Raw genomic sequence first — 14977 nt, forward strand, 5'->3', positions numbered from 1 at the left:
ATACCCAGCATGGAGCTCAGTGTGGGGCTTGAACTCAGTACCCCAAGATCAAGACATAGCTGAGATCAAGAGTAAGATGCTTAACTAGGCCACCCAGGCACCCAGCCTTCTATTATTTTTATAGTAGTTATTAGTCTCTGAAATTATCTTGTTTTTTTACGTGGGCTTCTTTCTTGTGGTTGACTCGCCTTCGACTGCAGGCCCCATGGGAGGAGGAACCTTCTCTACCTTACTTGGTAAATAAGTGAACCACAGAAGGAGAGTCAGATCTTCCAGTAAGGACCAAAAGCCGAGATAGGAAGTTTAAGTGGAAGCATGGTGGGGGAAAGAGGGCTGAGGCCATGAGGTCTCAGACAGGCGGCCCAGCCAATGCTGGGAGACCCAGAGGGTGGTGTTCCCTCAGAGGGATGGTGGAAGCATCGACGGAGAGGTCTCTGAGAGGGCTCCGTAAACAAAGCTCCTCTTTTCCATCTCAATTCAGAACCATAGGAGAAATAAGACAAAGGAGGCGGTGATAAGGGCTAAACTATCACTTTATTATCGATAAATCAGAGAATACGGTTTATATCTATGGGCAACAGGGCTAAGTAGCATGAAAGGGCAGCATGGGGCAGACTGCCCACTTAGCCACAGCAGCATGTGGCCATGCTGCCTTCCCTGGGGACAGGCCTCGTGTAAATCCGAGGGCGGGAGGAGCAGGGCAGAAAGCACGCTTTGTGGGGAAGGAGAGGAAACGGCCGTCCGGTTTTTCCTTCCAAACTCACCAATCAATTCCGCCACTCCACCGCCTCTATGACAGAGTGAGTGAGGGGGTGCGGAGCAGCCAGGGGTCGGGGATGCCTGGTCACCGCTCTGGGTGGAGGTGCTTTCACATGGAAGGAACCATCAGAGGTGGGCAAGATTGGCTCTCTGATGCCAACCACTGCTAGGCTCACAGGCCAAAATGGATAGACAGGGGAGGGGGTCGCTTAGGATAGAACATCTGAGGACATGGACCACCTAACTGCACTTGGCACTGGCTCCCCCTCTGTCTAACCATGGTCTGTTCATTCATTCTTTATTTATTCATGTGTGCATTTGTTCTGCAGACACTGGAGAGACTACTCAAGGCTAGAGATGAACAGGACCTCCTGCTCCCTTTGGTGGTCCCCAGCTAGTGGAGGAGGAGATCTGGTCTGGCCCCTACTTCTCTGGCACCTCTCCCAGCGTCTTCTCTCTCCTCCCCAGGGCTCCAGTCACTTTGGCTTCCTTCAGCCCCTGTGTGTGGTCCTCCCTCTACGACAGGCCGTATGCTCTTGCTGTCCCCTCTGCTGCAAGTTTCTCCCTCTGTCTTTCAGCTTCTCAGTGACTGTTCGTTCTTTTGAAATCAGCTCACTCACTACTTCATCTGGGAAAACCTCCTCTACCTACAGAGATCTCCTCATTATGTACACTTATTGCACCCTCTATGTCTCCTTCCGGACACTTGCCATAGATGTAATTTTGCATTTAGTTGTGTGACTCCTGTATTTATTTAAAAAAAAAAACACCTTTTTTTAAAATGGAAAATTCCAAACATTTGCAAAAGTAGAGAGAACAGTAAAAATAACTCCACATATCCACCATCTAGTTTTTACAATTATCAACTCATGACTATTCTTACTGATTCTTGTATTGCCCTATTAAATTTCCTGAATAGAATGTAAGCTCCAAGGAGGTGAAGAGAGTATTTTTCTTACTCCTGCGTCCCTAGTGCCTAGCAGTGTCTTGCTCATGTGAGGTGTGCCATTTTGAATGAATAACAGCTTGAATAAGTGAATGATGTGTATTACATAAAGGTTGTTACCAGAGCACAGAGGAGCAGCATCTCCCCTAGCTGAGGAGTTTGTCCATGGCCAGGCTGCCAGGTAGGTTCTGACACTGCAGTTGTGTGAGGGCAGAGGGGAGGGTGTTCAGGATGATGAGGGGGGGGGTCTGAGACAGAGGATCCACAAAATGCAGGGGAGGGCAACACAGACCTGCTCAGGTGTCCTGGCTAGCAGCAGACCAGTCCACCTGCCTTGCCTAACTCACTTATCGTTCTTTATGCCAGAATGGATGCTCAGGCAATGTTAGCCTTAAGCAGCAATTCCAAAGGAGTGCTGCTCTGGAGAACTACTTCTTGAAGAAGGGATCATTGGCGTGGTATGGTTGGGGATGTTGCTTACTCTGCCCTCTTCTCTACTCCTCGCTCTTGCAGTTTTTTCTCTTCTTTTTTTTAAAGTTGTAATTTGTTCTAAGACCTCTCTCCCCAGCTTCTTTTTTCTTTCTTTATCACAGAACCCATCACCACTACCACACAACTATGAATAGCATGGGGAACCGCTGTCTGAAGAATACGCTTTGGGAAAAATTATAAATAAACATGTTTGCTCCATGACTGGCCATTTCTAGAAAACAAATTTTTAAATTTTGTTCCTTTTCTTCTTTTAACCTTTTCCCCCTTTTAATTGTATAACTAACATGATGTCAATAGAGGAGAAACAGAAAGTAAAAATAAAATAAAGGAGAAATAAAAAAAAACTGCTTATAATTCCATTATACAGAAATAATCCCCTTACTATTTTGGTGCATCCATTTCTGGACTTTTGAAAAATGCATCGTTACTATGCATATTTCTTAAAAGATATTTTAAAAACTGATCATTGACATTAATTTCCAGTGACAATGACGAAACAGTCTTAAAAGAAGAATGCATTTCCTGACAACTTAAGTATGGGGTTCTTCCTCAAGAATTCCAATGTGCCTTTCCACCTTTTGTTCCTTTGTTTTATTGTGAGTGCATTCCAGTTGCTTTCCTCTGTCTACCTGACATGCCCCCAGGCTAGAATTAGTCCAATTTAACTGACAGATTGGTAGCTCAAATATAGGTAGGACACCACACTCTTCATCACAGTATGGTTTGGGGAAAGAATGCAAACTGTCTCATTTCTTGTGAGACACTTCTTCTACTATCAAATGACTTGAAAAGTTCCTTACTGATCTTTTCTGGTGGAGAATCAGGGGTGCTCCTCTAACTATGGTTATTCAAGATGAGACCAGGACAGTTGGGAATGAGCTTGAGCTTCCTTCCCAAAGATTTGCCTTTGTAGTACCCCAAGAGGAGATTTCGGCTTGGCCTGCCTTCCCTTGGAAGCTGGGTGACCCAGCATTTTTGACTTTCCAGTGCTTGCCCTGTTCTCCCTCCTCTTCTCTGAAAATGTTACATAGCATATATTTATTTGTATTTGAAATTAAAGTGATTGGAGAATTTTGAAAAGAATATTGATATTCTGAACCGACTGGGAAACCTATTCTGAGAATTTTAAGATGAGTTGTGGGCATTTTTCTCTTCAACTTCACACTGTGGTTGGTTGATCACTAGTCTCAGCCCTTCACCCCCTGCAATGTGTCTCTAGCCCTTGCTGTAGTCTCATTGTGGGCAGGGTGTATTACCCTGCTCTGGACTTTGAGCTTGGCCTGTTGACTTTCTTTGGCCAACATGTTAGAAAACATGACATGAGCAAAGGCTTGCATATGCTTGAATGGTTGGTCTTGCCCTCTTGTGCCCCTGCCTTTGTCCTGAGATGAATTTACCCTGGAAAACCACTGGCCCAAGGAGGATGAAAGACACATGAAGCAGGTTAGAAACCAAGCCGAGTCCAGCTGAGCCTACCCTACATCCACGGAGCTCCCGCTGACCTATAGATGCAGAAGCAAGAAAAATGCTTATAATTACATGCCACTGAGTTTCAGGATGATTTTTTTCCCCACAGAATCATTGTAGTATTGCTAACTGATACACATAGGCTGGGTCAGGGCAAGCGAAAAGCATATATAGGATGCCTGCTAAAATAGCCAATTAATAACCATTAATAGTAAACATTTAGGAGGTCTAGTATTTTTCTAATACCAAATTGCAAACATTTGGCCCCATTCCCCGCTGAGACATTCTCATCCAGGTGTGAGCGATGTGATTTAGAGAACAACACCATGTGTCTGGCACTGTGCTTTGAGAGGGCCATTACAGAGAACCCAGAAAGGAATAGTGGCAGTTTGGTATAGATAAAAGAGCATAGACTTTGAAGTTGGAAAAATGCAATTTTTAAATTACACTTTTTTTTTTTTTTTTTTTTTTGCCACTTGCCTGCTGTGGGGCCAGTGGCAAGCCATTTAACATCTCTGAGATGTCATGCACAATGCGAGCATAATACTATTTAATATATCCCTATCTTGCAAGATGTAAGTATCTAGCACAATGTTGATAGAGGAGGCATCCAGTAAAACAGTCCCTCCAAAAATTATTACTGTTAATGTAGCATCTCAAGGAGTTCGTGGTCATTTTACATACAGACTTATCTCCCGGAAGCATAAGTAAGAACGTCAAACAGGATATGGGAGACGCCCACTGAGTAGAAAGGTTGGCTGGAAAGGAGGAATCCATGTTGAGGTCAAGAGAGAAAGATCTAAAAAGGTAAGTGTGGGCAAAGGTGGGCCTTTTCATGATCTTATAAAGCTTGAGCTTCAGTCCTGCTCACTGCCACGGACCCCTTCCAAGACCCTGGGGAAAGCCCTAGGTCTTTTGTATTCTTTTTCTTAGAGAGGGCCCCACACATTGTATAATCTTTGGAGATCCACTGTTACATGGCCTCAGGTATGTCCCGGTGTGGAGAGCCTCATGGGCGGGCTGAGGAGCTCAGGTTTCTCGTGCAAACCCTGGAGAGCTGTCCAGTGGGGAGGAAGTGGCATTGTTGGTGCTCCTGGAAACTGCTCAGTTGCCTGGCATCCAGGGAATTTGCTCAGCCCCTCAGTGTTGGTAAAGGCGCCTCACAGAGCATGCCCAGATCAACAGACGGAGTGAAAACCCTGAACTCACCTCCCCTCCCTCGGGCAAGCCAATGCAGGCCCCTCGGTTCATGTGGGATCTGCTGTGGCTCACCCACGGCCTCGAACAATTTGGGGAATCTAAAGCATGGTGCTGCTTCCCTGCCGGCTCCAAGCCGGCTGACACCACCATCCGGCTAAGGAGATTAAGCAGGCTTTATTTACAGAAGCCTGCTAGTGACGGCAGCACCCACCACACCCAGGTCGAGCCTGGGAAGAATGAAAGCACATTCTTTTCTTGTTGCCTCTGAATGCCAAGGCAAAGGCTACATCTGCCTCAAAGACTGTCGACACAGGTACCAGAAAGTTCTGGCCAGAGGCTGCCCTGACACGGCCTCATGGAAAGATCCACTCCAGTGTAGAGTCTGGAGCATGATGGTGGCCACTGCAGAGACAGCGCCTGGCGTCCAGGGAGGCCTGCGGCACCTGCGCCGTACTTAGCACAGGAAAGGGACTCAGTGAACATTTGCAAAATAAATGGATGAGTGAATAGGAATGGCAATGACCAACCCCATTTCCTCGGTATCCTGTCTTTTCCCCAGGCTTCATTTCTGGAAGAAAGAGTTTTTCAAAAGTAAGCATGTTACAAACACAAGTATTAACACACAAAAAAAGTTATTTTGTTAATAAGTAACAGAAATCCACCCCTTAGGTGTGGAACTTTCACTCAAAGAGTTTGAATAGGACTCGAATAAATTACTCCCCTGTCCTCCCACCATATGCTTTTCGCTCGTGCGCACATGTACACACATACACACTTGCCCGCACGCCTGGAGAGTGGGCTGCACAGTGTTACGCGACTAATCTCTGGAGTTAGGTGCTTTGGGCTGGGTCCCAGTTCTTCTGTTTATTAATGGGATGACCTTGGGCAAGTTACTTAACTTTTTTGAGGCTCAATGAGCTTATTTTTAAGATGGGCTAGTGGTACCAACCACGTCACAGGATTGAGGAGGGTCAATGAAGATAATATAAAATGCCATAGAAAATGTGAAGGGTTTTTGCTACCCTACAGGGCAGCCTAGAATGAGATGAAAATGAGGGTTTTTTTTTAGAAGATTCTATTTATTTATCAGAGGGAGAGCAAGAGCGGGAGGAGGAGCAGAGGGAGATGGAGAAGCAGACTCCCCAGTGAGCAGGAAGCCCGACTCAGGGCTCAGTCGATCCCGGAACTCTGGGACCATGATCCGAGCCAAAGGCAGATGCTAACCCACTGAGCCACCCGGGCACCCCTGAAAATGAGTTATTTGCTTTTGCTCTTCTTATCATTCCATGAGGACCAGAAAAGAATATGTATTCATACCTCCATTGCACAGATAGGGCTTGGTGGGCGATGCCATCACTGGAAATATTTCTGTAGAGTAAATTCCTAAAGCTTCAGGGAGGAACCTCCCACTGGTTCCTTTCTGAAAGAAATGATTTTGAAGAGCATATGAGACGCCTGATCTCTCAGCACTTAACCTCACTTCTTAAAAACCCAAACACCTCAGGTATCTGTGACCCCTATAAAGATGTTAGTGCTAAATTATGACTTGTGTTTCTGATTTCTATCCCAAGATCCATATGTGTTTTTCAATTTCTCCCTATCTGTGTTATTTGCGGATTTGTCTACTGTAAGTTGTGTAGCTAGTGGTTTTCTTTGGGAGAACCTTAGCAAAAACCCTTTTGGTTATTATATTAGTCTGCTTGGGCTGCTATAACAAAATGCCATCAACAGGGTGGCTTAAACAGCAAATATTTATTTCTCATAGTTCTGGAGGCCAGAAGTCCAAGATCTAGGTGCTGGAGGATTTAGTTCCTGGTGTTAGCCCCCTTCTTGGCTGATTGACAATGGTCTCCTTGCAGAGAGGGGGTGGGGAGAGGGAGAGAGAGAGAGAGAGAGAGAGAGAGGGATCTCTGATGTCTTATAAATACACTAATCCCATCATGGGAGCTCTACTCCATGACCACATCTAAGCCTAATTGCCTTCCAAAGGCCCCATCTCCAACTACTATCTTATTGGGGGTTAGAACGTCAACATACAAGTTTTGGAGAAGATAAAATTCAGCCCATAGAATTCTGTCCCTTGTCCCCCCAAATCATGTCCCTCTTGCGTGCAGAATACATATAGTCCATCCCAATAGCCTCCAAAGTCTTAACTCATTCCAGCATCAACTCTGACATCTAAAGTCCAGGCTTATCCAAATGCCATCTAAATGAAATTCGAATGAAATTTAAGGTACTATTTATCTTGAGACAAAATTCCCCTCTAGCTGTAAACCTATAAAACCAAACAAGGTGTGCTTTCAATTGACAATGGTGGGACAAACACAGAAGAGACATTCCCATTCCAAAAGAGAGAAATTGGAAAGAAGGCAAGAGTAATGGGTCCCAAGCAAGTCCAAAACCTAGCAAGGCAAATTCCAGGAGATCTTACAGTTCAAGAATCATCATCTTTGGCTCGACGCTCTGTCCTCCAGGCTCACTGCAGTGGCAGTGTCATCCCCATGCCTGCATAACGTGTAGCGGCCCTCTGCAGGGGTGGGGGAGGCCAGGCCATGCTGTGGCTCTCTGCAGTGGCCCTGTCCTTTCACACAGAGGTAGAGATAGCCTTGCCCCTCTCTCTTCCCTCCAGACCCCTGACCTGTGCGTTCTGGGCGTGGGATGGGAGTGGCCGCCATGCTGATCTCTGAATTGTCTTTGGGTCCTTCTTCCCTCTTCTGGAAGGATAGCACACCTTTGTAGGCAAATAGCTCTATGGTCCCATCTTGTAGGATCTAAGAAGTCCAACAGCTGTCATTCACTCCCTTCCAACTTTCCCTGTCCCCTTCAGTTCAAACTGGCAGGGTCTTGGCTGGTATAATCCCATCTCCTCTGGCCTCTGCTGAAAAGGCCGATTAGACTCATGAGTTCCACCCATGATCCTTTATCACGTGGTTGCTCAGCCACACCCTTAGGGATCTCTTCAGAGCTAACTTTATTTTTTGCAATATGTATAGCCGGAGAATTTTCCAAACCTCCAAGTTCTGGTTCCTTTTTGATTAATGTTTCTGTCTCCAGTGATCTTTCCCCTGTTGCCTTTTACTGTAAGCCCTGAAGGAGGGACCAAGCCACTCTTTCAACACTTCACTTAGGAAGCTCCTCAGCTAAAGAGAGCATTTCATCACTTGCAAGTTCTACAAAGCACAAGAACCCTGGAACACAAAACCCTAGGACACGAACACAATTTAACCAAGCTCTTAGTCTTTATAACAAGGATTGCCTTTCCCCCAGTTTCCAATAACGTGTTCCTCATTTCCATCTGAAACCAAATCACAATGTTTTTACCATCCGTATTTCTACCAACATTCTGTTCATGATTATTTTACGTGTTCTCTTAGACGATGGAAGCTTCCTGTGCAGGTCTCCCCAGACTAATACACTCACTATGGAGCTGAGATCCAGGGGTTGGCTCAAAACTGAGCCAGAGGACATTTCTAGGACCCCCTTTCCTATAGTTAACTTACCTTCTACTCTCCCAAACTTCTTTTGTATTCTAGCCATAATTCCTGCCGCACCTGGCTTAATGTTTTTGTTTGTTTTTTTAAAGATTTTATTTATTTATTTGACAGAGAGACACAGCGAGAGAGGGAACACAAGCAGGAGGAGTGGGAGAAGGAGAAGCAGGCTTCCCGAGGAGCAGGGAGCCCGGTGCGGGGCTCGATCCCAGGACCCTGGGACCATGACCTGAGCCGAAGGCATACACCTAACGACTGAGCCCCTTGGCTTAATGTTTTGATCTTGGATTACTAGTGTTCTAAGGCTGCAAGCCATTATTTTTCTTATCATATAGAAACTTAATATCTCTGCTTGGCATTTTCTCAGTAGTTGTGCTGTCTCCTGCTGCAAGGCAGAAATAGACTATAACAGAGGGAAGCAGTACTGAGTGGTCTGGCCTCTCAGGAATTGGCTTGGCTCACTCTGGGACACCCTTGAAAGCCTGATATATGGAAGGAGAAAAAGGCCTACATTCTAATCTTGTTTTTGCTACCAAGTAACTGTGTGACCTTGGACAAGTTGACTCATCTCCCTGGTCCTCAATTTGTTTATCTGTTAAATAAAATTTGGGGGTTAGGTACATTCATTCTTGCTCTAAAGTTCTATGATTCATATGTTTTGCAACAGTGAGGGGAAAAAAAGAATCCTCGACCTTTGAATTCCTCCAAGGCACCATCCTTCCTGTAGCTGAGAGAGAGCTGTGACTTGAGCTCTATCAAAAAGTTAATTTCTTTTTTTTGTATTTAAAATACTGTTTATTTGTGATTTCACACCAATTAGCATTACATCTAAGAGCAATACCAGATAACATTTATACATTTTTCACAGGATACAGAAATTCATTCTTTATGCCAAAGCAAATAAATAGAAGCATTATCAAAAGGTGTGAATAGTTCACTGTTGTGTTTAAAAAATATTTGTGCATGTTGCATTCATTTAATATATATTATACATTATATATACATATACACACATTTAACATATATATGTAGATAACTTAAAAAGTTATGGAAAAGCCGGGTCCACAGGTTATGTTTCTATATGTGTTATAATACAACATAAATGATGTAGAACTTAAAAAAAAATTCTCAAATACAGAATCAAGCAACTGAAAGTTTCCACTAAGAGATTAAAACAATGATTCCAGTAGTTAGTGAGATCTAGAATGAAATTTCCAGGCTGTATTTCAACTTTGCATCATGGTACACACACAGTCAAAATAGAGCCAGTTCCAGAGCACACTGTAACCAATGCGATTTTTTTACATGTCAACTCATCCTCCAGAAACACCTAGGATTATTTTTACCCACCAAGCATCTTGGATCATTGATTTTTACATTGATTTGTGACATCACTTGGATGAAGGGAGAAAATCCTATATTAAGTCTAGGTTTAAATTTGTACTTACATTAGAAAGAAAGTTAATTGAAAAGACGAGAACATTTTGTAAGAAATTAAGAAGTGGCAGTTTTCTCTCTGGGGGATTAGACCCACTGCTTTCTTCTCCTGCTGCTTTCTAAAGATACAGAAGATAAAAGGATTATATTCTTTTAGAACTCAAACATCAACCAAGAAATGCAATGATTTTGGCAGAGAAGCAGATTTTGGAAATTTGGGACATGTTTCAAATAAATTACACTTCAAATCCTATTGTGACTGTGAGTCTTTCTTAAAATAAAACTGTTCTCCTTGTGACACTGCTTTTGTTCTCTTCATTTTTCACTTTCTTGTTCTTTCCCTTCTCATTTGGTTACTTTATGAGAACTCCATTCATTGGCAATACTAAGAGAAAAATACATTTCAAGGTTCAAATATGAATCTAGTTATACCTTGAAAAGCTCTAATTTCCTTTTGATACCAAGTGCCCAGATTCTGGAATTAGATTTAAGTATGCTCAGTACCAATGAGCCTCAGATATGCTCTACTGATAAATGGTTGACTAATATGTTCATGACACTTTTATACTGAACAATGTACAAATAAATACCACAACATACAAAAATTGCTTTCTCCAGAGTTAAACTAAATAATCCATGCTATGTACAAAATCCCCTTTGTTGAAAAATAAGGGGCTTTCTCAACTAATAAAAAAGGAAGTCTTCAGAAATTATAGTTCATTTAAATGACCCTTTTTTAGGCAAACAAAATTACTTCAGATGCTGATTTCCAACCTTCCATCTTTCACTGAGATGGAATAAAATTCCAAATGAATGTTTTCTTAAATTAAAAAAAATTATGTCCCAGGGTGTGTTAATGTATAGATTCATATCTTAGAAGCTTTTAAAGCAGTCTGTTAATGCCCACTGAAACAATGGGAACCCAGAAGTTACAGTCGATAATCATGGTAACAAATTATAATCTAATTACCAAGAAAAGCAGGTATTGAGAAATAAAAATTCTCAAAAGGTTAATTTCTTGCTCATAGTCGGCAGATGGACTTTGCGTGGAGTCATATAGGGATACATGCACCTTTCTACTCACGAATCCACCTTTTCTAGGTCCTCTAGGGGAAAGAAATTGGGGATGGTACCTTGTAGGTTTCTATTTGCCAAGTTGGGAAGAAGTACACATCACTTTGTTCCCATTCTGTTGGCCATAATTTAGTCACATGATGACATCTAATTGCAAGGGAGGAGAGAATACGTAACCTAACTATGTATCCAGGAAAAGGAAGAGAACATGACCATGGGTGAATGCCAGCAAAGTGCGGATACTAAGGCTCCAGCTTGTCTTGAAGCAGTCTGAAGTGGATAGCCTCTGGGAAGCTTCTGGATCTCTTTCTTCATACACAGAGGTTCTTGCCTACTAGTTTGGGCCTGTAAGCTGTAGTGAAAAATATGTTCTGTGTTTGAATAGTGGCCATGCTCATTCCTTCACTCATATGTTCATTCAGCAAATAATGATGAACATCACATTTAGACTAGGAACTGTGCATCTACAAAAAAAAAACCCATATTTCACAGCCTAAGACCTCAAGGGGCTCACAGTCTAGTAGATGAGCCAGGGCAACTACAGGAACAACTCTTATACCAGTAGTACATAATAAATAGCATAGGAGAGGGACAACATGTTATAGGGTATCTGGTGTGGAGAACACTGATTTATTTATGGTGTTTTCTGCAGGTGTCTGAGAATGGCGAGGGTCTTACAGATTGGTCTGTGATGGAGAAAGAGAGCAGAGAGTGAGCAGAGATGGGTAGAGAAGATGAACTGATGCGATGCCGAAGATGGGAGGATGGAAGTCAGGAAAGCCAACCTCATGAGGGCCTTGAAGAGTTTGGACCGTATGTGTTAGAGAACGAAGGCCACTGACAGTCCTAAACATTTGGGCAGGTTGGCTTTGGAGGAGAAAGGGAACTCTAGGGTACCATACCCTCTGTCCTTGGCCCAGAGCCTTGCCTTGCCAATGCCGTCTGGTCACAGAAGGGACGAGGGAACAAATGTGCATGGCGGAAGCTGCTGGAAAGTAGACCAAATCCAGATCCACCAAGGGAAGCTGGTGGCGGTACCATGGCTAGTCTTGCTGTGGACCCCACCCCCCTCAGGAGCCCACACTCCATTGTTAGCAAACATTCCACTGACCTCTAGTGGTCAAAATGGTGCCCAGACAGTCTCACTTACCCTTTTTCCACAAGTTTCTCCCCAGTGATACCTGTTGAGGAGGAATTGCTTAGGATAGAGCTTCCCTTCTTGTGTCATCTTTTTTTGTCCTGAATGGGCTTTTCCCTTTCATTCAATTAAGTCTTTTCACCACTTAGTCTCTCAGCAAAGGTGCCTGGCCCAAGCTTCAGGGCTGGAGGAGACATGACACTTTAGGTAGTGTCCAAGTTGGTCATAGCCAGCAGAAGCTCTTTTTCCCTTGTAAAGCATCTGGGTTGCAGTGAAGGATGTGCCCAGGCTAAAAGCCAGTATCCTACTCACAGTTAAATTTTACTAGACTGTGAAGTGGGGTCAAGTCTTCTAATAATAATCACTAATGCTAGACAATCACTATATGTTAGATGCCATTCCAAACATGTTAGGTATAAAAATGTGTTTAATCCTCACAAAAACCCTTGGACACAGGCACTGTTATCCTTCATTTTCAAGACGAGGAAATTGAGGCACAAAGGGGATAAGTAACCAGTTCAAGATTACATAGCTAAGCCCTGATGAAACAGACACCTGACCCAAACAACATAATTGCAGAACCTGTGCTTTCAGCCACCACAGGATGTTGGCTCGCAGCATCATCTTGGAATAGCCATGTGTCATTTCTAAGGTCACTGGGCCTCTGCTTCCTCATCTGCTACATGACAGGATTGAACTAGAGCAGAGATTTCAGACTTTGCTTAGAAGGGGAAGAGACATAGATAACAGATAACAGCATTGGATCTAGCTAAAGCAGAGGGCCCATAAGCCACCTCATTTCTCCTTCCCTCCCTGCTGCCTTTCCCACCAAGGGGCTCTTCAACTCTTGGGAAGGATCTCAGGGCTCCAGGGAACTGGGGGGCACCAAAGAAATGTTTAGCTAGTATTTATTCAGTACTTATTGTATTTCTGGCATTGCATTAGGTGTTCTAGAAATATTGTACACTTAATCTTCACAAAAATCTCACGAGGTAGCTGTTATGATTGGCATTTGACAGATGAGTAAACCAAAGAGACGATTAAATATCTAGCCTGAAGTCACACAGCTAATGAGGAGCAAAACTGGATGCAAGTCCAGGTCTGTTTGACCCCAAAGCTCATGCTTTGGATTCACGGCAAGCTTTGTGGTCCCTCAGGTAGTGAGACTGTGTCCTGGGGTTTCAAGCCTACCCTGGAGTCCCGCTAAGGAGAAGGTGAAGATGATCCTACCTGCAGAGCAGTGGGGGAAGCTGAAGGTAGAGATGAGCTTACAGGAAGAACCCAAATGGCACTGGGGCATCCCCACTCCAGCTTAGGTCACCTCAAATAGACAGCTAGGCACCAGGGTCACTGTCGATAAGAATGGAGGCCATCTCTGCCCTTACAGAATATTTATGTCCAAGGAAAGTGTTCTTATTTAAGTTCCTATTTTCAAGGCCCCTTTCTAGATTCTGGTTCCCACACTAGGAGATGGTAGAAGCAGACGCCTTTGTCACCAGCCCAGACATGAGCTGCCTCTAGGAGGAAACTGCAAACCCTGGCTGAGCAGGGCTGTCAGATCAGCCCACGTCACCTAGCCCACTTGGTGGTTGCTTATCTCCACTTGGCAGGTAAGAAGAAATTGTTGGTTAGAGGCCCCCTGGGAGGCCCTCTTTCTTGAAGGTATGTGTTGTTCTTCAACTTTATGGTTGTTGCTCTAAACCCATGGTCTGGATAGAAAAGTGATTATCTGTGGGTTTTTGATGCCGTCTCCTAATTTAAAAAACACCTGATTTCTAATCAGTGCATCTTCATAGAAGAAAATCAGAAGACCTGAGTTCTAGCCCTAGCTCTGTTCTTATTGGCTCTATGATCTTAGGTAAATCTTGTTTCTTCTCTGGCCTTACAGAGGGGAAGCAACTGACCAAGTTCACCCAGCAAGCTAATGACACAGTTAGGACTTAAAACTAAGCCCCTATTCCCTTTTCAGGATCATGTGATTGATGGATTCACTACATCATTGGATTAATTCATGAATGCCACAAATGTTTATTAAGCTCTCCCTCTGTGCCAGGGTCCATGCCAGGAACCAGGATTACTGTGATGAACAGAAAAACACACTCCAAACCAGAGGGAAACTCTGAAATCATCAAGTTGCTCATTTTCCATTAAAGATGAAGAAAGTGATGTCCAGAGGGGGAAGCACAGTGACTTGATCAAGGTCACAGAGAAAGTGAAGTGGTACAAAATAACTGTGACACACAGTGAGCATGAAAATGGACTATGTAATTAATTTAGTATATTTAGCTGAATTTTGTGTATGTAGGTGACAAAAGGGCTGATTGAAAAAATGAGAAGAGGGGAAAACAAGCATTATTTGGAGGCCCAGAAGTCATAGGCTGAGAGGTCAGTGCCAAATGAATGCAGGCAAGGCTTTTATTCCTCACTGTGGCTTTTTGTTCTCTAAGAACAGGAGGAATTTCTGTGTTCAGAGGAGTGTCCAGTATAAAGTGTGATTTCCCTAATATGAACTACAGCTGGGAGTGAAAGCAGGGGAAATGATACTGGGGCAAAGTTTAGGGAAGTTGTTCCCCTATAAAGTCGTTTGCTCAAACGCTGGCCACGTGATAAAGAGCAAAATGCCCTTGCGTGGTTTTCTGACTGTCTGCACTTGGCAAGTCCAAGGATGCATCTGAGGATGGTGGACAATAAGCTCCTAGGAGACACACAATCTGATTGTGTGTTAGAGCCAACACTTTGTACTCTGTGATCACAAGAAACATGTTGCCAGCTGATTTCTGGCGATAATCATTTCTCCCCACTTGTAACTTGAGCATTACAGTTCAAGACTGGGAGTAAGCCGACTTCATCTGAAAGGAACCATACATAGTTTTGAAGCTCATCATTTTATCTTATTTTTTTAAAGATTTATTTATTTTAAAGAGAGAGAGGGAGAAAGAGAGAAGGAGAGAGTGCATGTGCATGAGTGGAGGG

Source organism: Zalophus californianus, chromosome 9 (genome assembly GCF_009762305.2).
Source record: "Zalophus californianus isolate mZalCal1 chromosome 9, mZalCal1.pri.v2, whole genome shotgun sequence".
Lineage (NCBI taxonomy): Eukaryota > Metazoa > Chordata > Mammalia > Carnivora > Otariidae > Zalophus > Zalophus californianus.